The sequence below is a fragment of the Oncorhynchus clarkii genome, chromosome 16, assembly GCF_045791955.1.
Source record: "Oncorhynchus clarkii lewisi isolate Uvic-CL-2024 chromosome 16, UVic_Ocla_1.0, whole genome shotgun sequence".
In the NCBI taxonomy this organism is placed as follows: Eukaryota; Metazoa; Chordata; class Actinopteri; order Salmoniformes; family Salmonidae; genus Oncorhynchus; species Oncorhynchus clarkii.
The window spans coordinates 48,037,139-48,064,337 of NC_092162.1; the positions used below are offsets into that span (position 1 = coordinate 48,037,139).

The following is a 27,199-nucleotide window of genomic DNA, read 5'->3' on the forward strand; positions in this document are numbered from 1 at the left end:
TCCCGCGCTGAGGTCTGTTCAACGCTGGTCCGACCAATCTGACTCCACACTCCAAGACTGCTTCCATCACGTGGACTGGGATATGTTTCGTATTGCGTCAGACAACAACATTGACGAATACGCTGATTCGGTGAGTGAGTTCATTAGAACGTGCGTTGAAGATGTCGTTCCCATAGCAACGATTAAAACATTCCCAAACCAGAAACCGTGGATTGATGGCAGCATTCGCGTGAAACTGAAAGCCCGAACCACTGATTTTAATCAGGGCAAGGTGACCGGAAACATGACCGAATACAAACAGTGAAGCTATTCCCTCCGCAAGGCAATCAAACAAGCTAAGCGTCAGTATAGAGACAAAGTAGAATCTCAATTCAACGGCTCAGACACAAGAGGTATGTGGCAGGGTCTACAGTCAATCACGGATTACAAAAAGAAAACCGGCCCCGTCACGGACCAGGATGTCTTGCTCACAGGCAGACTAAATAACTTTTGTGCCCGCTTTGAGGACAATACAGTGCCACTGACACGGACCGCAACTGAAACATGCGGACTCTCCTTCACTGCAGCCGACGTGAGGAAAACATTTAAACGTGTCAACCCTCGCAAGGCTGCAGGCCCAGACGGCATCCCCAGCCGCACCCTCAGAGCATGCGCAGACCAGCTGGCTGGTGTGTTTACGGACATATTCAATCAATCCCTATCCCAGTCTGTTGTTCCCACATGCTTCAAGAGGGCCACCATTGTTCCTGTTCCCAAGAAAGCTAAGGTAACTGAGCTAAACGACTACCGCCCCGTAGCACTCACTTCCGTCATCATGAAGTGCTTTGAGAGACTAGTCAAGGACCATATCACCTCCACCCTACCTGACACCCTAGACCCACTCCAATTTGCTTACCGCCCAAATAGGTCCACAGACGATGCAATCTCAACCACACTGCACACTGCCCTAACCCATCTGGACAAGAGGAATACCTATGTGAGAATGCTGTTCATCGACTACAGCTCGGCATTTAACACCATAGTGCCCTCCAAGCTCATCATCAAGCTCGAGACCCTGGGTCTCGACCCCGCCCTGTGCAACTGGGTACTGGACTTCCTGACGGGCCGCCCCCAGGTGGTGAGAGTAGGCAACAACATTTCCACCCCGCTGATCCTCAACACTGGGGCCCCACAAGGGTGCGTTCTGAGCCCTCTCCTGTACTCCCTGTTCACCCACAACTGCGTGGCACGCCTCCAACTCAATCATCAAGTTTGCGGATGACACAACAGTGGTAGGCTTGATTACCAACAACGACGAGACGGCCTACAGGGAGGAGGTGAGGGCCCTCGGAGTGTGGTGTCAGGAAAATAACCTCACACTCAACGTCAACAAAACTAAGGAGATGATTGTGGACTTCAGGAAACAGCAGAGGGAACACCCCCCTATCCACATTGATGGAACAGTAGTGGAAAGGGTAGTAAGTTTTAAGTTCCTCGGCGTACACATCACAGACAAACTGAATTGGTCCACCCACACAGACAGCATCGTGAAGAAGGCGCAGCAGCGCCTCTTCAACCTCAGGAGGCTGAAGAAATTTGGCTTGTCACCAAAAGCACTCAAACTTCTACAGATGCACAATCGAGAGCATCCTGTCGGGCTGTATCACCGCCTGGTACGGCAACTGCTCCGCCCACAACCGTAAGGCTCTCCAGAGGGTAGTGAGGTCTGCACAACGCATCACCGGGGGCAAACTACCTGCCCTCCAGGACACCTACACCACCCGATGTCACAGGAAGGCCATAAAGATCATCAAGGACAACAACCACCCGAGCCACTGCCTGTTCACCCCGCTATCATCCAGAAGGCGAGGTCAGTACAGGTGCATCAAAGCTGGGACCGAGAGACTGAAAAACAGCTTCTATCTCAAGGCCATCAGACTGTTAAACAGCCACCACTAACATTGAGTGGCTGCTGCCAACACACTGACTCAACTCCAGCCACTTTAATAATGGGAATTGATGGGAAATGATGTAAAATATATCACTAGCCACTTTAAACAATGCTACCTAATATAATGTTTACATACCCTACATTATTAATCTCATATGTATATGTATATACTGTACTCTATATCATCTACTGCATCTTTATGTAATACATGTATCACTAGCCACTTTAACTATGCCACTTTGTTTACATACTCATCTCATATGTATATACTGCACTCAATACCATCTACTGTATCTTGCCTATGCCGCTCTGTACCATCACTCATTCATATATCTTTATGTACATATTCTTTATCCCCTTACACTTGTGTCTATAAGGTAGTAGTTTTGGAATTGTTAGCTAGATTACTTGTTGATTATTACTGCATTGTCGGAACTAGAAGCACAAGCATTTCGCTACACTCGCATTAACATCTGCTAACCATGTGTATGTGACAAATAAAATTTGATTTGATTTGATGGTCATGATGCTGTCAATAAAACTGGGAACTTTCTTTAAAAAATAAACTAGGTCAAATCATGACATCAGTGATCTTCAGGTCAGAAAGTCGGAGCTGTAGAAAGATGCCAGTTTCCAACTTGGAAATCCGACTTGGAAGAACGTTTAAAACCATTTTTCCCAATCGGATCTCATTTTTTCCAACCCCCCCAGTTGGCTTGAACACACTGAAGTCAGAAATTTCCAAGTTCCCAGTTGTTTTGAACACGGCATTAGTCTCAGCGGAGGGGGGTCGAGAGCAGCAGACGATCCACCTCTCGAGGTCCCTGCTTTCTCCTTCCTTTCCTCTGGTGACACTGACCAGAGAGAGGGGACACTGACCAGAGAGAGGGGACACTGACCAGAGAGAGGGGACACTGACCAGAGAGAGGGGACACTGTCTTCCGATGGCGAAACTCAAGTCGCACCGCATCTGCCTCATACACAAATGTTGTTCCTATGACCAGAGAAAGTGAAATATTCCTTGATATGAAAATATATATGACGAGTTGCTGCTAATAATAATAAAAACAAAGGGATATAGATACACTTGGCTACTCATTCATTGCAGATGCAGCATGAGTGGAAGTATGGAGAAGCGCGTTTTATGTTTCGTAATAGTGTTGAATAAAAACAGTGTTGACAGTGCTGAATAAAAACTTTAAACATTAACTCACTCCTAAAAAGAGCAGTTATTTGCTGTATTCTTTGACGGTCTCTCTGTGGTCATGGTTTTAAAAGTTAATAAATCTTACATAGGCTAGTATCAAATTTAGTTTTGGCCGGGGTTGTGGAAGCTCTGTAGGCACAGCGTTTTGAGCAATCCGATTGGCCAACGCAGTAGGTGCACTCGATTTAGCCTTTAACATTGGCTTTTCGACAGAAATATTTGGTGATCGACTAGGAATACCTTGAAGATCGACCGGTTGGTGGCCACTGCTCTAGAGGCTAGATGATTATATCCAACAATCAGGGCTGTGCATCTAAATATATAAAAATGTGTATCAACATGACAACACGATCAGGATAAGCATTTCAATGACAAAAGGTGGCTCAAAGAAAAAAATTATTGTAAATATATATTAGACGTACAGTGATGGCGACCACTGTTCTATAGGTCTTTCCTCCTCACTGGTCTGCAGATGCTTGATACTTGATTGTGATGTTGTGGCTGTAACATTTCATGGTCATTGCATTAGAACAACAACTAGCTAGATTTATCATAGACATTTATTGGAAAAGCAGCTCATTTAACTTGTTCTCCTCAAACCATTACCATTATTTTTTTAAATGGCGGGTGGGGAAGCGAAACTAATGCGTGATAGTGAGAAGGAGAGATGTTGTGTGTTGTTTTTTTCACTCGATCTGTCCAACTTATCGCCCCTAAAATTAAGATAAAATACTATAAAGAGTTTATATAATGTGTCATTACATACCTATTTGAAGTGTCGAATTGTGCAAAAGTGATCTTTGAAGTAAACAGCAGCTTTGAGAATGATGATCACATGCAATGATGATGAAAAAAATGACTAGGTATCCCCTCTTACCCCGTCACTGTCCATTTCTTGTTTTTAAAGGATGATAGAAGTGCTACACCTGGTGGAGAGAGATAGTAAGACAGAAATAGTAGCTTTATGCGTGCTGTACGTTACGACATAACACGTCTAGAAGTAACGGAGGGTCAGTTTTTCAACTTTTCTCCAATACTATAGAGCCATTACCATGTCGATCAACGCTTGAATAGAAACCTAGTTCACACCCCCGATTTTGACACAGTCGCTACAGTCCCATTAGTTTTCTTTGTAGCCTCTTTTGAATGTTGTGGTTGCGCACATTTGTACGGAATGGGGTGAGTTTACGCTAGCTTGCCAACTTCAACCAAATGACAAGTACTGTACATAGATAGACCTTTTGCTCTGTTACACAACATAATAACAACCATATGTTACAGGCTAGCCAGGAGGCTCAAATGCTAGCTAGCTAACCAGCCATGTTATTTAAATTAAAAATAATCTTTGTAGCGACAATGCTGTGGAAACACTCATTAAAAAAAATACTTCAATTTCTCACCAACGCCTTGCTGTAGCTTACAAATTCTGTGAATGTCATTTAGTAATTTCAACTAATTTGATCCATATTTAGCAACATCGCCTTCTTCCCTGAGTTAGCAAAGCATCGCGACGGGCTGGAAGTCAAACCAAAGTCAAACGGAAATTAAACCCCTGGTATGAAGAGGAATGGAATGTGGGAGGTGCTTAGAATGCATTGACCGTATTGTATTATGACGGGAGACAGAGCAACGATGTCACGACGATGCATTTTGCCTTGAGCTGTAAATGGTCATCTAGTAGATTTTATATGGTCATCTTTCCCCATTCCATCTCTTCTCTACACTTCTCTTATTTCTCCTATAACCAAGACTATTAGCTACATATGTATAAGCAAGCGGCTACCATTATTCTAAACATCTAAGTAAAAACAGATGGAATTTGCAGCAAATACTGTATAAACCTTGTGTCTTCAAGCACTGAATTTGTTCACATTGAATTGAATACTTTTTGTATTCTTTCCCTCTCCCTAGCTACCTTTCTGACTGCTCTCCGCATTACAGTACAGTAGTGGGTGTAGGTCAGATGGTGGTACACTGCAAGGCAATTACATTACAGTGGCTCTCTCCACCAGCCAGCCCCATGCACCACTGGCTACATTACACTGCGTTGGAGTGCACCGTAGTAACCATGTTGTGTGACACTTGTGAGGACACAGATTGCCAAATTGCCTGCGTGTTATGCACACTGAAGCATAAAGCTCACTTTGTCAAAAACCCACGCTAGCCTGTGTCATTGCGCCACCACAATTTCTAACATTTTGGGTGCATTTGGAGGTGAAAAGATGACATAAAAATCAAAGTGCCTATTCATGTCTGCCTTGTCTAGTGTACCATGTCCAGAATAGGGATTAACATGAGTAACTGGGCTCCCGGAACAAAATTGTTCAATGTCAGCAACAATGCAATTCCACAAAATACATAACATGAGCAGCATCAGATTAGCAAAAAATAAAATAGCACATTATCAACATCACATTATCACATGGAAGCCTTTAGCCTAGCGTATTTACTTCACACAAAGTCACCATAAATTCAAAGCACACACATGATTGACACTGCTGGACTGCACACACAACCTGAATGTAGTTAATAAACCCTACAGGAAACCCCTACACTATAGTTTATAAAAGAACGTGCGCCTCTTTGAGCTGTCATTGTGACTCTTCATACAGTCACATATTTGACATGCATATGCACAATTCTCTATATAAGCATCTCTATTACAGACATGAAGTCTGTTAACAATTCAGAGAGGCACGAGGGAAAATGTTGTCCTCTCCTTGTCACGCCCTGGCCATAGAGAGGTTTTTATTCTATATTTTGGTTAGGCCAGGGTGTGACTAGGGTGGGCATTCTATGTTAATTTTCTATGTTTTGGATTTCTGTGTTTGGCCGGGTGTGGTTCTCAATCAGAGGCAGCTGTCTATCGTTGTCTCTGATTGAGAACCATACTTAGGTAGCCTTTTCCCACCTGTGTGGTGTGGGTAGTTCATTTCGGTTTACTGTGTGTTGCACCTGACAGAGCTGTTTCGGTTGTTCTTCTATTGTTTTGTATTTTAGTGTTCAGTTTCGAATAAACATGACAAACAATTACCACGCTGTGCTTTGGTCCTCACCTTCTTCCACCAACGGCCGTTACACTCCTGTCATAAACATAGGCTATTTTCCTATCCAGTCCCAATCCCACTGACCACCCCCAAAAATCCTGACTCCTGTCTCGCATGAAAATGACTAACTTTATTCTGTAATCCATAGGTTGCATTATCAAAGCACGTCTCTCTTGCCTACGCTCTCGCCTATACAAAATACAGCTCTCTATAATATTTCCCCTGTTTTTCTGCATGGTTTTGTACTTTCTGCCGATATGAAAGCTTCGGTAGAGAATGTGTGATCAACAAACTGTATGAGAGATAGATATGGATATTTTTAAAACAGAGTTGGTCCCTGTCCCTGCATCTCAGTGCATTTCAGGCTGTATCACAACCGGCCGGGATTGGGAGTCCCATAGGGTGGCGCACAATTTGCCCAGAGTCGCCCAGGTTTGGCCTGTGTAGGCCGTGATTGTAAATAAGAATTTGTTCTTCACTGACTTGTCTAGTTAAATAAAGGTTCAATTAAAACAAATTAAAATCTGCATAATCATCAACTCTATTTAGCAAAATATTGGTTATATTTTGTCATTTGTCATTTGTCATTTGACTTTAATTTGGCTGCCAACTGGTCTCAGAGCATTTTGTATTATTCTGTATGTAAATCCGTGACACTCCATTTAGTATGATATGTTACAATTCGTATGTTATGTATTAATTTGTGGATGTCCTTCACCCATTTCGTATGATATGTTACGAACTTGCTAAACGTACAATATTATTAGGTTACCTTTATTTAACTAGGCAAGTCAGTTAAGAACAAATTCTTATTTTCAATGACGGCCTAGAAACAGAGAGTTAACTGCCTGTTCAGGGGCAGAACGACAGATTTGTACCTTGTCAGCTGGGGGGTTTGAACTTGCAACCTTCCGGTTACTAGTCCAATGCTCTAACCACTAGGCTACCTTGCCGCCCCATTAGCTAGCTGGCTAACGTTAGCTAGCTGGCTAACGTTAGCTAGGGGTTAGGGTTAAGTTTAGGAGTTAGGTAACAGGGTTAGGGTTAGGGGAAGGATTAGCTAAAATGGTTAAGGTTAGGGTTAGTGGAAGGGTTAGCTAAAACGGTTTGGGTTTGGGTTAGCTAGCATGCTAAGTAGTTCCAAAGTAGCTAAAAAGTAGTAAGTCACTGAAAAGTAGCTAATTAGCTCAAATGCTAAAGTTGTCTGTGATGAGATTCAAACTCGCAACCTTTGGGTTGCTAGACGTTCGCGTTATACATCCACCCCAACCACCAACCTTACTTTAGTTTTTGCCTTAAGTAACCATCTGTCTTATGTAACCATACCAAATGTAACATATCATGCTAATTGGAGTGTCCCGAATTTACTATGAAAACATCTAGTCTGAGACCAGGTTCAACAATGATTCAACAATGCTATGGCCCTACTCGGGGTGTCTCTGTGCATCCTAAGCGGCTCTTGTGTTGAGATAGCCTACTGCTAAAATGCACTGAGGAACATGACAACGCTCTGAATTTATGAATGGCCTGTTTCACCATTCACAACAAAGTCATTGGCAATCAAAGATAACTATCATTACAGAGTAACTATCATTACAGAGGGCACTATTCAATCTGTAACGCTGAAGCAGTATACATTTAACAGTAATTTCAGATTGAGCCGACATATGCAGCGTTTGCCGTGAATGCAGTCTCCGCTAAAGCGGGAACATTGCCTTTAAATTTCAATCACTCTGTAAAGCTGAACTTCCATGATGCAGATTGAATAGAGCCCTAAATATCAGTTCAATTTGCTCTGAAATCTTTACATAGTGGTGCAGCCAAGCAGATAAGCTGGCGCAACTCCACTTTTATTTGGGGAGAACTCTGGCCTATTGACCATATCATGGTTTTAAACACTTTAAATGGGTACTTCCAATTTTTGCGGTATGGAAATTTAGTAGACTTTCAGGAAAATATGAATCCCTAGTCCAGAACACATGCAGCTCAGAGTGGCCCTGTATAATATAATGTATTCTGTGGGGTTAATTTCTGTATTATCAAATGAGGAGAGACAAACGTATCACACAAGTCAGAGTTATACTTAAACTAAATCTTTATTCACTTATAAATAAGGAAAGCATGTCACACACACATGCACACAATTGAATGATGTGAGTGCTCTGCAATAACGATGGCTGGTCGACGAACCACCCTTAGATGATTCATTGAGCGCCCCGACACAAAGGATACAAAGATATTTTATAGCAAAGATACATCCCCTTAGTCTACATGACAAACAACAGATGTGTGGAATGGGTCACAAGGTTAGGATTTGTATGAAAGAAATGAATAATTCACAGAAGACAGTATCTGCTGTAAACAACTGTTCTTATTGTGTGGAAACCAGGGTTTGGCCCCCAAAACGAGTTTCCTCTCATCATTATCCATACCTGAGCCATCTCCTCCCTGGTACCCCGCAGTACACAAACACCAACTCATGCTATGGAATGCGGCCTTTAGGTTTTATCACCAAAGGCATCGTAAATCCACTGTCAGAATTAAGCCCCAAAGGCCCAATTCAGAAGAACACACACAGATGAGAGTGCTCTAAGAACCCTATTCTATTCCATAAAACAACCATTTGATGCAATAACAGTATTATAACATAATCTTGTAATTTTGCTCTCACAATTCATAGTACTGTAGGTAACAAAATATATTCAGCAAGGAAGGAGAGGACATTCTGAAATGCGTCAAATTTTGTCATTGAGTGGGGGTGTATTTGTAGACTCTTGACCGACAGCTTATTTTCATATCCGTTTTATTCTCCATAGAAACAAGGCTTGGATTTGAGGCAGATTGAGAGAATGCAGAGAGGAGATCAGCGAGAGGCAGAGTGTGAAAAGCTCCCTGTTGATGGCCATGTATTAGGCTGATATATGCACCACAGTGTGGAGGGAGGGAGCAGATGATCAGGACATACTCAACTAAGATCCTGTCTTTATTTAGATGTATGCCAGTGTTAACCCAGTATCTTACTTAATTCCATTTGTGCATTTCATTCACTTGATTTTATGGTTTGTTTGAGTCGATATCCTAGTGGGAAACTCAATTTACTGTACACCAGATATCACAAATCCTTGGCCATGCTAAACTCCCTGCCAATGCTTGTGTTGAGGTCAAGAGAGAACATTTAGGTGTCCTCAATTTTCAGATGACTTTCAAAGGAAGATAACATAATTAAATTAATCAATTTTCAAGTAGAATTTCCTTTAAAAAAGTGACTTTCTCTGCCACCACCGCTGAACAAAAAAACGTAGGGAAACATTGGTGTGGTCATTATGTGTGTGCACAAGTATGTGTGTGTGTATGTCTGTGTGTGTGTCTCAGCCTTCAACAAATACATTGTATATGCAGAACACCCACAGACACAAAATCACCCAGCAATGCCCCTGAAACGGCAAAGAGAATAACAGAAATTGCTTTGTAGTCACCAAACAAAGTGTCTCTCTGCATTGAATGTAGTGTACAGCCCTGCAGTATTCCACTGCAGTATACATGCATTTTTCTCCCACCATCGCAGCCTCCTCTTCCTAACAAACAACTTATCTTCTTGCTAATGTAATTAACTGCTTAGAGGGCTTTCTCTCCGATTCTTTTTCTTTCCTTAACAGTGCTGTAACTGTATATTATTTACCCTGAAGACTTTCTGTTATGTCTCCCTGTAAGTTAACTATAACAGGGTAGGACATTTTTCAGTACCAGAGCACAAATAACTGGCTGTTTCATTTTCAGTTAAATAAAAAAAGAGCCTGCTTGAAGCTACACTTTTATGATGGAATTGCCTCAGAACGCACCATAACTCATGCCACAATTACAGACAATTTTTCTCCTCAAAGTTGAGTAAATACAAATATAATAAAAGCTTATTTAATAATATGTATTTATTTTTATCTATAATTGTTTCACTCTTTATGTGCACTGCAGAGAACACCGGAATAAGAATTACCACTGATTTATCACAGTGAATTATTGTAATGTTTGTTTATGTGTCAATTAATCCCATAAGGGATGGGTTGCCAACTGGCGATTAGACATCATTTTTTCCCTTAATTCATTCATTATAACAGAACGCCAGAAAAAAAGCTCACTAAATGGAACAAACAGCTGGTCCAGCTTCTTCCCTGTGTTGGACGCAGGAAATGTAAATTAATCACCTAGGGACACACTCATTAACTGCTGTGCTGCTCATTAATCGTCCCTTGTGAGTGACGTTCAATTTAACATGCTAATCTGTGTCAGAGGATCCTTTCAGTGAGAGTGGGGAGGCAGGGACATACTGGAAACAGACACGACACGCGTGGTCGGAGATAACAGCTAACACACAGTCCATCAGGAACATAGGACAGCTATTTCCAACATTTATTTTTATGGAGAGATCACTGGAGAGAGAACAGAACGCAGAGGGACAAGACGATTGTTGTACAATCCACTAACATGCTGGCAGGAGCTGTGCTGTTTTCTGCTGAGTCAATGACATGGTGCTTCAGTGTCAATGAAGCCAGCAGCCCAGCACTTAGCAACCACCTCCATCCACTTCATCAGCTCTAATAGGGGATGTATGGAGAGGAAGGTCATCATATGCTAAATGGCATATATTATCATATCGCAGAGGAAACTACATAGAATGAGGATGGCAGTCCTCTCCGAGATGAAATGACAACGTTTATTTGGGCCATTTTGAGTCCACTCTATCCAGATGTTTGAGAGAGTGGGCTCAAGGGTAGGAGAGAGACATTATTATTGAACCTGGAGGAGCAACAACACAAGCATTGGCAGGGAGTTTAGCATGCGAGGACACCTAAATGTTCTCTCTTGACCTCAATGACATCCCCAGCCAGATTTAGCTAGCGTAACGTTACTGTACTTTAGGTAAACTTCCAGGATTACAAGCTAGCTAGTTAGTTACCTTGGAGGATTCTCGGACGATGTGATGAGAATCTGAGGAAGATATGTAACTTGTTATAACTTGTCAGAATCTTATAAGCGTGTCTCGGCAAGTAAGCGTGTCTCAGCAAGTATTCATACTCCTCGATTACATTTTTTTCCTCATCAATCTACACATAATACCCCATAATGACAAAGCAAAAACAGGTTTTTAGAAATGTTTGCTAATTTACTAAAGAAACAAAACAAAAATACCTTATTTACATAAGTATTCAGAGCCTTTGCTATGAGACTTGAAATTGATCTCAGGTGCATCCTGCTTCCATTGATTATCCTTGAGATGTTTCTTCAACTTGATTGGAGTCCACCTGTGGTAAATTCAATTGATTGGACATGATTTGGAAAGGCACACACCTGTCAATATAAGGTCCCACAGTTGACAGTGTATGTCAGAGCAAAAACCAAGCCATGAGGTTGAAGGAATTGTCTGTAGAGCTCCGAGACAGGATTGTGTCAAGGCACAGATGTGGGGAAGGTTACCAAAAAATGTCTGCAGCATTGAATGTCCCCAAGAACACAGTGGCCTCCATCATTCTTTCATTCTTAAATGGAAGAAGTTTAGAACCACCAAGACTCTTTCTAGAGCTGGCCACCCGGCCAGACTGAGCCATCGGGGGACAATGGCCTTGGTCAGGGAAGTGACAAAGAACCCGATGGTCACTTTTATTTGATTACATGTTTTATTTAACCTTTATTTAACTAGGCAAGTCAGTTAAGAACAAATTCCTATTTACAATGACGGCCAACCAAAAGGAAAAAGGCCTCCTGCGGGGATAGGGGCCTGGGATTATTTAAAAAATATATATAATATAAATATAGGACAAAATACATCACAACATGAGAGACAACACAACACTACATAAAGAGAGACCTAAGACAACAGCATAGCAAGGCAGCAACACATGACAGCATGGTAGCAACACAACATAACAACATGGTAGCAACACAACATGGTAGAAGCATAAAACATGGTACAAACATTATTGGGCTAGAGTTATAGATAACAGCACAAAGGGCAAGAAGGTAGAGACAACAATAAGAGGGTTTTATAAATAAGTATCAACCAGTGGGTCTTGCGACGGGTATACATTGATGACCAGTTTACAGAGGAGTATAAAGTGCAGTGATGTGTCCTATAAGGAGCATTGGTGGCAAATCTGAAGGCTGAATGGTAAAGAACATCTTGCCGCTCGAGAGAATCTTAACCTGCCAATCTATAAATTATGTCTCAGTAATCTAGCATGGGTAGGATGGTCATCTGAATCAGGGTTAGTTTAGCAGCTGGGGTGAAAGAGAAAAGATTACGATATAGGAAACCAAGTCTAGATTTAACTTCAGCTTGCAGCTTTGATATGTGCTGAGAGAAGGACAGTGCACCATCAAGCCATACCCCTAATTACTTGTATGAGGTGACTACCTCAAGCTCTAAACCCTCATAGGTAGTAATCACACCAGTGGGGAGAGGGCCATTCTTCTTATCAAACCACATTAGCTTTTTTTGGAGGTGTTCAGAACAAGGTTAAGGACAGAGAAAGTTTGTTGGACACTAAGAAAGCTTTGTTGTAGAGCATTTAACACAAAATCCGGGGAGAGGCCAGCTGAGTGTAAGACCTTATCATCTGCATATAAATGGATGAGAGAGCTTCCTACTGCCTAAGCTATGTTGTTGATGTAAATTGAGAAGAGCGTGGGACCTAGGATCGAGCCTTGGTGTACTCCCTTGGTGACAGTCAGTGGCTGAGACAGCATATTTTCTGACTTTATACACTGCACTCTTTGAGAGAGGTAGGTAACAAACCAGCCCAAAGACCCCTCAGAGACATCAATACTCCTTAGCCGACCCACAAGAATGGAATGGTCTACCGTATCAAAAGCTTTGGCCAAGTCAATAAAAATAGCAGCACAATATTGCTTAGAATCAAGGGCAATGGTGACATCATTTAGGACCTTTAAGGTTGCAGTGACACATCCATAACCTGAGCGGAAACCAGATTACATACCCAAGAGTATACTATAGACATCAAGAAAGCCAGTCAGTTGATTATTGACAAGTTTTTCCAACACTTTAGATAAACAGGGCAAAAAAGAAATAGACCTATAACAGTTAGGATCAGCTTGATCTCCCCCTTTAAATAAAGGACGAACTTGGCTGCCTTCCAAGCAATGGGAACCTCCCCAGAAAGGAGAGACAGGCTGGAGGTAGGCTTGGCAATGATAGGGTGAGCACCCTTAAAGAAGAAAGGGTCTAAACTATCTGACCCAGATGGTTTTTGGGGTTCAAGTGTGTGCTCCTTTAGCACCTTGGACTCAGTGACGGCCTGCAGGGAGAAACTTTGCAGCGGGGCAGGGGAAAAAGAAGGAGAAGCATCGGGGATAGTCGCATTAGAAGGGGTGGGAGATAAGGAGGCATGGCTGAGTCAAATAGGAATCACATCAACATTAAGGAACATGGGCAGTTGTGAGGAGGATGGTTTATTCTCCAGGTCTTTAACCATTTTCCAGAACTTCTTGGGGTTAGACCCACAGAGAGAGAACTGCTCCTTAAAGTAAGTAACTTTGGCCTTCCGGATATCCGGAACTTATTTCTCATTTGCCTAAACGATAGCCAGTCAGCCTGAGTATGCGTGTGCCGAGCCTTTCGCCAAATGCAATTCTTGAGGTGGAGTAACTCCGCAAGATCACGGTCAAACCAGGGGCTGAAGGGGCTGTTTTTAATTCTAATTTTCTTTATCGGGGCGTGTTTGTTAACAATACCACTGAAAATATTTTAAAAAAGAAGATCAAATTGTCTTTGACAGAGGGGATCAAGCTGATTCTATACCATTTTACACTTTTACAGAGCTCCAGAGTTCCTCTGTGGAGATGAGAGAACCTTCCAGAAGGACAACCATCTCTGCAGCACTCCACCAATCAGGCCTTTATGGTAGAGTGGCCAGACAGAAGCCACTCCTCAGTAAAAAGGCACATGACAGCCCGCTTGGAGTTTGCCAAAAGGCAGCTAAAGGACTCTCAGACCATGAGAAACAAGATTCTCTGGTCTGATGAAACCAAGATTGAACCAAGCGTCTGCAAGAAACCTGGCACCATCCCTACGGTGAAGCATGGTGGTTGCAGCATCATTCTGTGGGGATGTTTTTTAGCGGCAGGAACTGGGATATTAGTCAGGATCGTGGGGAAACCAGACGGAGCAAAGTACAGATCCTTGATGAAAACCTGTTCCAAAGCCCTCAGGACTTCAGACTTGGGCGAAGCCAAGACAATGCAGGAGTGAGTTCAGGAGTGAAATCTCAGAATGTCCTTGAGTGGCCCAACCAGAGCTCAGAATTGAACCCGATCAAACATCTCTGGAGAGACCTGAAAATAGCTGTGCAGCAACAATCCCCATCCAATCTGACAGAGCTTAAGAGGATATATCGAGAAGAATGGGAGAAACTGGTGTGCTAAGCTTCTAGCGTCAAACCCAAGAACACTCAAGGCTGTAATCGCTGCCAAAGGTGCTTCAACAAAGTACTGAGTAAAGGGTCTGAATAATTATGTAAATGTGATATTTCATTCTTTTTTTAAATAGATTTGGTCAAATTCCCCCCCAAAAAGTTTTTGCTTTGTCATTTTGAGGTATTGTGTGTGTATTGATGAGGGAAAAAAACGATTTAATCAAATTTAGAATAAAGCTGTAACGTAACAAAATGTGGAAAATGTCAAGAGGACGAGCCATATGCTCCCCCAACATATTTCTGTGAGATTTCTTCTGTTCATCATAGAAGAATATCCCACTCAGTGGCTACTGTTCAAGCAGCAAGGTCATCTTTAGAAACTGTAAGCAGAAACCACCAAGCCAGTTCTCTCATTTCATTGGACAACAATATGAGATCAAGATGTCAATGGGAGTCAAGCAGAATTTGATGTGTGAATGTGATGTGTGATGACTCACCTACACATAAACATTTAAATTGATTTGGAATATTCCAAATGCCACCACAAACGATTACTTCATGTGACATTTTAAAGATTTGGCTTGATTTGTCACCTGAGATAGTACTCTGTAGGTGTCTCATCACAAATACTTTTTACAGACAGTGGCAGGGACATATTGAATGTCAGTGAGCAGAGATGAGTCCTCTGATGTCAGATGAACACTGCGGGATGCCAACCTTGTGGCTCCGTGCTCAGATAACACCAGATTGCACCTTTAGGGCTGACATCAGTGCCAAGTAGCAACCTCATGTTGTCAAACACACAATCTCTAACAGGGATACTGTTCGATTAGCTTTAGGCTCGTTAGACTACAGTCAGAAGTGACACTAGTGCAATTAATAATGAGAAGATTGGTTTCCATGGCCATTCTTTATGTTGGTTGCCTATTTAATTTAACATATACTCTAATATGTTATTGGTTCTACTGATAACACATTATATGTTACAATAATTATACTCAACAGAGATCACTTTAATAACCTGCTAGGGAACATGGGTATGGTTTCTCTTTGATTTTCTCTTCTCATCCCTAATCCCAAAGTCCATCGAACTGGAAGCTGCTTTGCACAGATTCCTAGTGTAATTAAAAATGGAAGGAAAAGCCTATTTTACACACACACAGCTCAGTTAGAGAAGCGTAAGGGTTGAACCCAGTGGAGGATTTTCTGACTAGGAGTCAAGGAATCCTCTTCCCCTATCTGAACCACTAGATTAAATTAAGCTAAATTCGAGGTTTGAAAATCACACCAAGGCTTCAATCTGACTTAATCCTGCCTTTGAATAATGCCAGGGTCTTACGTAGTGAACTGAAAGTCAATGCAAAAGTTATAACATTTCCATGAACATCATAACTTTGATGGAAGGCAGGAAGGAAGTGGCAGAATGAGCTGTTCGGAATAGTGACGGCAGCTCAGCAAAGTGTTCCCGGGTGCATTTACATCTCACTGGTTTATGGGCCTTTGATTCATGTACATTTTTTGAGTTATAGGTGGGATACCTCTGGGAGACTGGGAGATTATATTCATAGGCTGTCACTGAAGCTGCTTCTCTGCAGGTCCTGCTGCTTGAGAGTGGAACAAGCTGGGCCTGCTAAGGCAATGGAAAGTATGGGATATACTTACATAGGAGATCTCTGAATACCTACTAGGTTGTTTTTGTTCCTTTTAAAAATATAATACAATGGCACTGGGGTTGATAAGGAGAGTGAGCCAAGCACACTTGATACTGGCTAATTTTGAGTCAAGAGTAACACTTAGCCTTGTGAAATGACCCACCGCTGACAATGGCTGTCCGGAGTGGAGTGTGTGTTTGTGTGTGTCACCGTCATAATTGTTGTGTCTCTTTAATGGTCAGGTAATTTAAAGCCCCCATGCAGTCTTTTTATTAGAATTTTATATACAATGAACAAAAATATAAATGCAACATGTTTCATGACCTGAAATAAAAGATCCCCCAAAAATGTATACGCATAAAAAGCATACTTTTCTCAGATTTGGTGCACAAATCTGCTTTCATCCCTGCTAGTGAGCATCTCTCCTTTACCAAAATAATTCATCCACCTGACAGGTGTGGCATATGAAGAAGCTAATTAAACAGCATGATCATTAGACAGGTGGATGTGCTGGGGATAATAAAAGTATACTCTAAAATGTGCAGTTTTCTCACACGACACAATGCCACCGATGTCTCAAGTTTTGAGGGAGCGTGAAATTGGAATGTTGACTGCAGGAAAGTCCACCAGAGCTGTTGCCAGAGACATGAGTGTTAATTTCTCTACCATAAGCCACCTCCAATGTTGTTTTAGAGAATGTGGCAGTACGTCCAACCTGCCTCACAACTGCAGACCATGTGTATGGTGTCGTGTGGGAGAGAGGTTTGCTGATATTATGAACAGAGTGCGCTATGGTGGGGGTGGGGTTATGGTATGGGCAGGATTAAACTACAGACAACGAACACAATTGCATTTTATCGATGGCAAATTGAATGCACAAAACTCCCGTAAACAGATCCTAAGGCCCTTTGTGAGGCCTATTTTTCTAAGGTATCTGTGACCAACATCTGTATTCCCAGTCTTGTGAAATCAATAGATCAGGGCCAAATAAATGTATTTCAATTGACTGTTTTCCTCATATGAACTGTAACTAAGTAAAATCTATGAAATTGTTGCATGTTGTGCTTATGTTTTTGTTCGGTATAATATGGTCTGAGAATAACAATATTGGCAGGCCAGGCATATAGCCAATATGCTGTGATAATGTATTGGCCTACTACCTACTACTCATTCCTACAGAATTGTTTTTGTTAGGTTAATGTTACATTTTTTAAGTCATGTAAAAAAAAATCTGAGCAATAGATCTCAGCTTGTTTTTTGACTGCAAAAGTGATCTTGACTCAAAAAAGGTTGGGGACCACTGCTATAGAACATGTTACATTGACATTTTAGTCATTTAGCAGACGCTCTTATTGAGAGGAAATAGGGTTGAGTGCCTTGCTCAAGGGCACATCAGATTTATTGCCTATTCAGCTCGGAGATTCAAACCAGCGACTTTTTGGTTATTGGTCCAAGCTCTTAACCGCTAGGCTCCCGTTGTGCCCCCGTTATATATCAGAGACATTTTCAGGAAAAGAAGGGATAGAGCAAGCTAGTAGAAGTAACATTGTTATTTGAAACCACCACATGCACATGATCTGTATCTGTATTATATTCCATATTATGTTTTAAACTATTTGTACTGTATTGCTGTCTGTCTCATGTTGTACAGATCATCAGCATGACTATTGAATTCTCTTAGCACTTTGTGACATCGGCTGATGTAAAAAGGGCTTTATAAATACATTTGGTTGAAATTTGATTGATCTTGAATTGTCAAGTGTACTAAACTCTCATTAAAATAACATTGTGCCTCTCTTTCAGATCTGCCAAGCACATCTCTGCTTCTGACAGGTTCTCCCTGTGCTGACCATGATGGACAGTGCCCATGAGAGCTGCTGTTGATGGGCTTCTGGCCAGACACCACAGAGAGAAAGACATCCTGAAGCAGGTGGATGCAACATGCAGCTCTGCCATCAGCTCTACCACCAGTACAGTGGCAATCGGTGGCGTTTAAAATTAGGGAGGTCGCTTTTTTGGGGGGGGGGGGGGGGGGGGGGGGGAGGGGGCAGGCAATGGTCTTATTTCTATTACAGCATAGACAGTGACACATTCAGACAGTGACACATTCAATACCGCCTTGCATACACTTGCCTGCATCTAACTGATTTAAGGTGAAATAATTAGTCTAAACAGTTACAAATTCAGTAGTTTATTTCTCGTTTTATTCGGCTTAAGAAACGTTTTTCAACAGAATTGGCAGAATGTATACACCCCTGATCACCCGCACACACAGTTCACTTTAATAGCAGCCACATACAAACAGCATGATCACTCGTTGTATAATTCCTTCTTGCATGTACATCTCTCCACCTCTGACCTTTTCCCTTCGCTTATGGACTTTTCCAAGCCAAACCTACCATAATCGCTAACCGTTACACACAGCCTACATTATTGTCACCATATTAGCTAACGTCATAGTCAACATAGCTACTATAACTAACGTGTTAGTAAACCCACTACAATCATGCAGTAGAGTGTACAGTAGGGATGACCCCATTTAGTCAACTGGTCGATAGTTTGGTTGATACGCTGTTGGTCGACTGAGATTTCTTTAGTCGAGCAGTAGCATATATATATATATATATATATATATATATATATATATATATATATATATATATATATATATATATATATATCATGATGTACCCAAGACCCGTCTGATTCACGCGGATTGGACTGATCCATTGTGGAGGCAGTGGGGATGTCACAGTCTATAAGTCTAAGACATGTGCTACTGAAAGTATATATGGTTATATTACATAAGAACAATGGTGCAACACTAATAAACAATTTATTATTTTATAACAAATGTGCTTTCTCCCTCGTCGGATAGCTTTCGCTGGCCAAGGTTCTGAAACACATCAGTGCGCTGTTGAATTGGTGCCTTTTCCTAGACTTGCTATGTTGCTATGTGCGCAATAGCAAAGTTAACCAGGATATTGGTGTTGAGAACAATGCCACGGAGGCAGCAGCAGAATGAGGAGATGAGAAAACAGCCCTTGCCTTATTGTCTAGGAAATGGAGGAGAGAGGAAACCTGAACTTAATTAGGTCTATAATCAATAGCTTAATTTCTAATTTCACTGTTTCTATTCAATTTTTGCTACTGTCTGGTGAGGAAGTAGGCAATATGGAATACATTGGAGGAAGGGAGAATAAATGAGTAATCTGTTAATGGATGTACAAACAGAGGGCATCTGTAAAAGACATGGCCAACGTCAGGGAATAAGCAGGTAAATGTAGAGCCTATCAATGACAAAAGTGGTGCAGAGAAATAACAATTATTTGGATAACATTAGATAGTAGATACATATGCTATGTACTGGACAGAGCTAGCAAGCTGTTTTCAAAACATTGGATCAACTTGAGCAATGAGTTCTCAGCTTGCTAGATAGCAAAGCCAACCAAATATACACCTTAGCAAACAATACTTTTGTAAACTAATATTGGCTTCAACTAATATGGCAAGTACATAGACCTATTTCTCTGTAAATACAATGTTAGATCGAGTCTACGATATTAGCCAGAAGGCTCTGATGTTAGCTAGATAACCAGTCAAGTCTATGGAAGAGACTAGCTAGCTACAGTAGCATCATCTTTGTAGTGGTTCTACTATGTTGAAACAATCATTTTCAAATGTTCTTAAATGTTGCTAACACACGCATTGCTGTAGCTTTTAAATTCTGTGAATTTAATTTTGTAATTTTAAACAATTGAATTCACATTTAACATCTCCTCCCTGTTGCCAATGCCTGACAACGCATCGGAAACGGCTCCCACGATACGAAGAGGACTTGGATATGAAGAGGACTTGAAACGTTCGAGCTTGGAATGTGCAAAGTCCGCATTAGGTTTCCCAGCAGCTTATCAGTAACAGTCACTGATTATGTCACAGAGAGAGATGACAATAACATTCGTAAATTCGCTCTGGCTATCTACTCTGATTTCAGAGCACTCTCATCTGAGGAAAAAAGTATAATTAAATTGTTGCCAGCAGCACAGTTACAGTCACCAACGCTCTGGATAACATGAAAAAAGCCTAACTAGCTCTGCTAGGGTGAGAAAAATGGTTACCATGGAGATTACCCAATTCACTGACTGAACTTCTAGTCAAAGAGATTGCACTTATTTGGGGAGATCGCAAAATAGAACTTCTACATTCAAGACAGGAGAAACAAATTGATTCATAATATAATAAAACAAATTTTTACATTTTTTTCTCAATTTGTTTCTATTCCTACTTTCTGCAACTCCCCAACGGGCTCTGGAAAGGCGAAGGTCGAGTCATGCATCCTCCGAAACATGACCCACCAGTCCGCGCTCCTTAACACCCGTCCGCTTAACCCAGAAGCCAGCTGCACCAATGTGTCGGAGGAAATACCCTTCAACTGACGACCGAAGTCAGCCTGCAGGCGCCCGGCCGCCACAAGGAGTCGCTAGAGTGTGATGATCCAAGTAGAAAATACCTGTTCTAACCCGAATGACACGGGGCCAATTGTGAGACTCCTGGTCACAGCCAGTTGTGGCACAGCCTGGGATCGAACCGAGGTCTGTAGTGACGCCTCAAGTGCTGTGCCACTTGGGAGGAAAAATTAAGGAAGCTTTAAGGGAAAAGATGAGGGGGAAATTAACTTAAGATGTTTTATGCAACTGGGACTTAGTCTTTGCATTGGTGAGACTGAGGTTGGTGAATGTCAATTATTCATATTCTGTTTTCCTCCTCCCCCTATGAGCAGCACAGTGGAACCTAAATCAGCCAAGCCATCTTTTCATGCATAATTTGCTTACACAAGTGTTTTTCACCTTACCATTGACTGACTTTACTTGGCGGTTCATCTTGGAAAATTGATAGCAATAGTCCATCGCAGCAATGTTTTTGTCTCTTCTCTTCAAATGTGATGAAATCCTGGTACATCAACCAGTTGCCATAGCGCCCTGGTAGCAGCCTAAGCACAGAGCTCCTGTAAATTTGTACATATTTAGTTATTTTTAGGTGTTTTCAATTGTTGTTTTTTAATCAGCTCTTTTGTTTTGATAACATCTGGTTGTTATTGTATATATCTGCCGTTTTTGAGCCATGAATTTGCAGATTGACTGACAGGTTAACACTTTGTGGCTTGGATAGCTAGTTTAAAAAAATGCATCTGGTCACAGTACCATCTATTTAGTTTCATCTGCCAATTCCAGATCTTTTGAGAACATAATTTGAGGAGTCGCCTGAAGCGTGAGAGGAATGGGATATAGAGGAATACAGCAATGCCGAGGCAGAGGGCTCGTAATGAGGACGACTGGCTACTATGATAAACTTTGTGTGGTGAGCTTTCTGGTGCTGCTGAGGAACCACCCAAGTGGCTGCTACACAGAGTGGAAGAGGAGAAGTCCAGTGGCTATAAGACTCTTCAAGATCATCACCATCATCTACCATCCCCTGTCCAGCTCCCTTCGCTCAAGCCATGAACTGACCCTCTCTATCTTCAGAGGATGCAGCTTCCAAAGACTAAGCCTCTGTTGGTTGACCTGTCATGATATAGGCCTATTGCTTTAGTTGTTTTGCTCATGAAGCGCTTTGAGATTCTATGAAAAGAACTATAGAAATGCCATCAATTATTATTCATAATTGTATAGTGTCCTTACTGAGATGTCTTGCCATTTCTACATAAGGGCCAATCAGAGGTTACACGCCACTGAGGCTCATGAAACCTGATTAAATGCATCTTACAATGAACACTCTATAACCATGGAAAGGGGGAGAGTCAAAACAAAGCCCATGGATCTCATATCGCAGAAGAAAATATTGTCACTTCGAGCAATTACTAATAAAACATTGGTCCCTGAAGTCATGATATGGAATGACTGTGTTTCGCTGTACTCAGCTTGACTAAGACAACTGCTTGCAAAACAACCACCATTCTGGACTTAAGCTAGCTCCATTTTCCTTAGTTAAAGCTCACTAGCAGTAGCATCATTGCTGTTGATGCCCTGCTGTCAGTAGATGCTGTAGAACATTGGCAACCCAGTGACTAAGCAGCGAGAGAACCTTCAGCAGAGAGGGGTGTTTTAATTAGTCACTTCAGCCTGATGGAGTAGAAGCCATCAAACCTCCAGAGTGGCTCCTCAACGTACAGTATTGTACTGTATGTGCATGGTGGGGGGAGCTTGTATGTTACATTTGCCTGAACCCGCAGGTATAAAATTTGAATGGAAATGTTCAGCACATTTTTTATTTATGTTTAAGTAATTTAGATAGCATTTTTACAGAAAAAGGTCTAACATACAGACATGCTATGACCTATTCACAGCAAATTCAACACAACAATTTATTCAAACATAAATCTGCGAGGATGGCAGCAATATTTCACAGGGTTAAAACATGCATAAGCAGCGATTCCTTCTGAAATGTCATAGAGCGGACATCCGCTTAGCAGTCGCAGGGCTATCACAGTTCACAGCTGCAGAGGTGACGCCACGGCAGGGCCTTGCCAAATTGAACACTGGCCCACGCAATCAGGCTGGCTTAATATATGTAACAACATTTTTTAAATTAAATATTTTGAGCCTCCCGAGTGGCACAGTGGTCTAAGGCACTGCAGTGCTAGCGGCGTCACTATAGACCCGGATTTGATCCCGGGCTGTATCACAACCGGTCTTGATCGGGAGTCCCATAGAGTGGCCGCACAATTGGCCCCGTGTCGTTCTGGGTTAGGGGAGGGTTTAGCCGGGGGAATTTACTTGGCTCATCACGCTCTAGCGACTCCTTGTGGTGGGCTGGATGCCTGCAGGCTGACCTTGGTCATCAGTTGAACAGTATTTCCTCCGACACATTACGAAGCGTGGTTAGGCAGATCAGGTTTTGGAGGATGCATGACCCGAACTTTGCCTCCCGAGCCAGTTGAGGAGTTGCAGCGATGAGACAAGATTGAAATTGGGGAGAAAAATACTAAAATAAAATAAAAAAATACAAATAATATTGTACAATATTTATTTCCCCTTTTCGTAGGCCTAGATTGCATGGTTGCATTCAAGACAAGGTTGTTTTTATTGATCTCAGGTTGTCAGTGTCGGCAGAGTAGGTCTACAGTTTCATTTTTGAAGTATGCATATAGCCTATTATTAAAGATTCTGATAATATCTCCAGAAATGTAAAGTGTCATAGAATTGCACAAAATGTGTTTATAAAAGGCACATTTTTTCCCCAGATCCTCCTAAACAATGTTCCTCTAGCTGGGGCTGAGCTGCTTCCCCACCTATGATGTGTATTTCATTATGTTTGTTTACAGTCTTCCTGTTTTGTCAGCGGTGTTGTTGTAAGCGGTTGTAACTTGTGTAGTTGCTACTTAACAACCGGCCTAGTAACGGCTTGTTTGCCAAGGAAAAATTGTGGTGTTTCTTAGTCACAGTTATCTTGTGTTATGTGTTAAATGATGCAATGTGATCGCACAAATTTTCACTTTAATATGTCTGGGTATGTTTGCTGTCTTTTTCTGGAAATGGTTGGCCCAGTAACTTTAACTCATTCCCAGCCACACGGGAATTTCTGCCTACACCTCTGCACAGCTGCCCAGAGCTCACTGAAGGCCTGCCTGCAGCAGCAGCTGTGGTGGGCATCAGAGTAGAGCACCACCAAGCTGCCACACTGTGACATCCCTCAATATGCTCTGTGAGGATTTGTTGCCGACTCGATTTGCGGATGACTTATTATTCATTCTTTCAATGACAAAATGGGCTTTTAATTCGGGAAGTCCTGTCGGGCAACAACAATGGCTCAGGCCTCGACCAACGCAAACTCATCCCATCGATCTACCCTGACTTCCCCTGGCCTCCTCTGACTGAGGTGAGTGAGCCAGATTACATTAAGACATCTACCAAGGGGAAGGCTGTCCTGCAGTCCTTCTATACTGTCTCAATAGGTCTGTGTGTTGTCGTGTTAGATCTCATACAGGCTACTGCTACTGTTTCTCGAATGTTATGCCATGCTTCACCCACAATTGGGATTTGCCCGAAAGCTTTTGTGTTATTCCATTTGCAAAATGTCAATAACAGTAAACCTCAGGTAATTGAGCTGGAGTGCAAGGATTTGTCTCTTATAAAAACAGAACCAATTCAACTACTCGATCAATTGGAGTATTACTGAACCTATTTACATTGCTTTTGAGGATTTGGATTACCTGACAGTAATTAGGGGAAATTATAGCATAATGAACAGGCTATAGGCTTAGAGACAAACTGACATCATGGAAAACTTCTGGGTACATAGGGATACATTCCCTATATCCACACAAATTTGGACATTCTATTGATTTCCCTGAGTAAATGATGCTCTTGAGTTTGACAAGATGGTGTGGTATATACACTATACAGTACAAGCACCATACATTTAAATCAAAGGTGAATACCATCACCATCCAAGTCTCAATCACCTCTATTAATGCGCATTATAAAACAGGTGGTTTGAGCCCTGAATGTTGATTGGCTCAACGGCGTATACCAGGGGAATGGCTAAACAATACTTTTACTGTTCTAATAATGTTGGTAACCAGTTTATAATAGCAATAAAGCACCTCGGGGGTTGTGGTATATGGCCAATATACCACGGCTAAGCGCTGTATCCAGTCATTCTGCATTGTGTTGTGACTAAAAACAGCCCAGAGCTGTGATTTATTGGCCGTATACCACAACCCCTCGGGCCTTATTGCTTAATTATACTTTGTCCAATATCAATAATCAAAACGTCACTGTTAAATTGGATGGTATTAGCTACAATACTAATTAACTGCACATACTGTAGAGACGTGCAAATATCCATAGGCTACTTTATTGTACATATATTATTGTTACATACATTATTCGATCACCGTACGTAAAGTTATGTGAAATGTAGCCAACTTAATTTAACATGAGATCACCCGCAGTCTGTCAGCCTATCCCTGTATCTCGACTGCAAAATTGTAACACAATTCGGATATCTCACAACATTCCTCACAGAGTCGGCCAAACACTCAATAGCCTACCTTATTTCATCGTTGACTGTTAGATGGGTGTCGGTCGCACAAGATTTGATATTCTGTAATTCCGTTTTATCTGCAATATGAGTGATGAGAAGGAAAAAGGTACTGGTCTAAAATATCACGCAGGTTAGATTGGCGGTCCTTCTCATTCGAATCGAATCAACAATGTTTTCTGGTGCCCGCCGTATTGCCCCACTGCGTGTCGAAGGATAAACGACGCTAAATTGGAGCTCGCCGGCTCACGGTGGTAAATGCAGCACAGAGGCTCATTGACGTTTGCATTGGAGATGCAGTTCTGTGGCAGTTGGTGATGCTGCTGCTGCGCTGGTCGTTTGGTCCGTGCAGACATGGGATTAGAGGTGGGGGTGGGGGCAGTGGGCAACACAGGGCCCTGAAACAGAGCATTTAAAGAATCACTATCAGCTCAGTTAATAGCAAGCTGTCCTTTACAACAAGAATCTGCATTTGACACGACAGTCATGGCAATCAATCGTGAAACAAAATACTGCATATATGTTTACTTAGCATGTACAACAACATAAAATATAGTGAGGTGGATGTCATTTTCTGAACATTCTCAATTTATAATGTGAATAGAAGGTATGACCCTTAGATTAAAATGATCTGCCTTGTTAGGGTTTATTTGAGCAAAAGCACACTTAGAAGTATGTGCATGTGTGTGTGTTTGGTTTTACTTACTAAAAACATTATAAATATTCAGTGATGATACATTTTGGATGGGCAGGGGCATTCCAGGTCCTGAAAGATAAACCATATTTTATATTTATTACTACTAGTTCTTTAATACCATCCTCAAGTCACATATCCATTAAAAAAAATCATAAACGGTGTTTGCCCTGGTCTAACCACTTTCATCATGTTGCATTACCATAAAATACATAGCTCATCTGTAAACAGCCCATCCAATCTACCTCATCCCTATACTGTATTTATTTATTTATTTATCTTGCTCCTTTGTACCCCAGTATCTCAACTTGCACATTCATCTTCTGCACATCCTACCGTTCCAGTGTTTAATTGCTATATTGTAATTACTTTGCCACAATGGCCTATTTATTGCCTTACCTCTCTTATCCTACCTCATTTGCACATGCTGTATATAGATTTTTCTACTGTATTTATTATTGATTGTCTGTTTGTTTATTCCATGTGTAACTCTGTGTTGTTGTATGTGTTGAACTGCTTTGCTTTATCTTGGCCAGGTCGCAGTTGCAAATGAGAACTTGTTCTCAACTAGCCTACCTGGTTAAAAAAGGTGAAATAAAATGTAAAACATTTAAAAGAAAATGCCAAACCCAGATTCGTCCATCGGATTGCCAGATGGTGAAGCGTGATTCCTCACTCCAGATAATGCATTTCCACTGCTCCGGAGGCCAATAGTGATGAGCTTTACACCACTCCAGCCGACGCTTGGCATTTCTCATGGTGATCATATGCGTGTGTGCGGCTGCTTGGTCATGGAAACCCATTTCATGAAGCTCCCGATGAACAGTTATTGTGCTGACGTTGCTTCCAGCGCCGTTTGGAACTCGGTAGTGAGTGTTGTAACCGAGGACAGACTATTTTTATGCGCTTCAGCACTCGCAGGTCCCGTTCTATGAGCTTGTGTGGCCTACCACTTTGCTGCTGAGCTGTTCTTGGTCCTAGACATTTCCACTTCACAATAACAGCACTTACAGTTGACTGGGGCAGCTCTAGCAGGGCAGAAATTTTACAAACTCACTTGTTGGAAAGGTGGCATCCTATGATGGTGCCACGTTGAAAGTCACTGATTGCAAGGGGTGTCCACATACTTTTGTATATATAGTGTATAGCTCAGCAATAATGTAATTTCTCCTTGAAGCAGCAGCAAATATAGACTTTGCGAGAT

At 41.8% G+C, this 27,199-nt stretch overlaps 1 protein-coding gene across 1 annotated transcript in view; it reads right to left on the reverse strand.

Moving 5' to 3' along the window:
- LOC139368622 (disks large-associated protein 4-like) overlaps positions 1–25,476 on the reverse strand; it is a 143,358-nt gene extending 117,882 nt beyond the window's left edge. Inside the window, exon 1 of the mRNA XM_071107715.1 lies at positions 25,312–25,476. The gene's annotated coding sequence lies outside the window, so the exon portion shown is untranslated. The remainder of the gene's footprint in view (positions 1–25,311) is intronic.
- Between the last annotated feature and the right edge of the window lie 1,723 nt (positions 25,477–27,199).